Raw genomic sequence first — 1,523 nt, forward strand, 5'->3', positions numbered from 1 at the left:
GCCCCTAGGTTCGGGGTGTCACAAAATATTGAAAAGTGGTCAAAAACCGCTATCCAGAATCGGATGTAGAATCATTAGACGAACTTAAAATTGTTCTACGACCAATGTCTGCGACGTTTAGTATTCAAGATATGGCCCGCCCTAGGTCTGACCTGGCATTTTCGTGAAAATTTAAAGCATGGCCATAGGGACGGGTAAAATAGCTATTTTGAAGCAAAAAACCACCTCACTTTAAATGGCCATAACTTTTGAAAAACAAGAGCTAGGGTGCGTTCTCGACACGTTTTGAGGTGTTTTAGCGAAAAACATGTTTTGAGCCACACGAGCTCTCCGGCCCGTTCGGTGCACATTTTTGAAAAAAGCTAGGAGCTGCCCCTAGGTTCGGGGTGTCACAAAATATTGAAAAGTGGTCAAAAACCGCTATCCAGAATCGGATGTAGAATCATTAGACGAACTTAAAATTGTTCTACGACCAATGTCTGCGACGTTTAGTATTCAAGATATGGCCCGCCCTAGGTCTGACCTGGCATTTTCGTGAAAATTTAAAGCATGGCCATAGGGACGGGTAAAATAGCTATTTTGAAGCAAAAACCACCTCACTTTAAATGGCCATAACTTTTGAAAAACAAGAGCTAGGGTGCGTTCTCGACACGTTTTGAGGTGTTTTAGCGAAAAACATGTTTTGAGCCACACGAGCTCTCCGGCCCGATCGGTGCACATTTTTGAAAAAAGCTAGGAGCTGCCCCTAGGTTCGGGGTGTCACAAAATATTGAAAAGTGGTCAAAAAACCGCTATCCAGAATCGGATGTAGAATCATTAGACGAACTTAAAATTGTTCTACAACCCCCAGTCCGACGCCTCGTATTCGAGATATAGCACTTTGTAGGTCTGACCGAGCAATTTTGTACTGAAATGTATGGCGGACATGTTATTCATTAAACAACATTAACTTGCATCGTGCCCTACTTCATCGGCACAGCTACTATCGACTATCTATTGTTGAAATGGATTGAGTTTGACCATTTTAGCTCTTTTCTTATGCCGTGCACCAACAGTGTGTACCGATCAGGGAAAGTACACTACGTACGCGTTCATGGATGTATATGTTGGTACAAGTTGCCGGTCGGAATAGCAGTGCACCAAAACTGTGTACCGATCAGGAAAGTACAAGACGGAGGGCGCAGCCCGAGCGTACGCGTTCATAGATGTCCATGTTGGTACAACCTACATGTACGTACCTTGTTTTTGTATCAAAAGTTCCAATAAAGTGTTTGTATGCTTAAAATGCTTATCTCAACCGGTCACCTTTTGGCCTGCCCTTTTATAGACAGAAACCTAGAACGATACTCGCGATGTTTGTGTTTTTCCATTCGCCCGGGACGACGAAATGAGCTCTGTGCACATCGTGCAGAAAACTGTCTCCTCCTCGTATGTTTTTGTCCCTCCACGCATATAATCACCCACATTTGTGTTCAACACGGACGGCGCAGCCCGAGCGAACGCGTTAATGTTTATGTTTGTGC

This window comes from Anopheles arabiensis, assembly GCF_016920715.1.
Source record: "Anopheles arabiensis isolate DONGOLA chromosome X unlocalized genomic scaffold, AaraD3 X_pericentromeric_contig0002, whole genome shotgun sequence".
In the NCBI taxonomy this organism is placed as follows: domain Eukaryota; kingdom Metazoa; phylum Arthropoda; class Insecta; order Diptera; family Culicidae; genus Anopheles; species Anopheles arabiensis.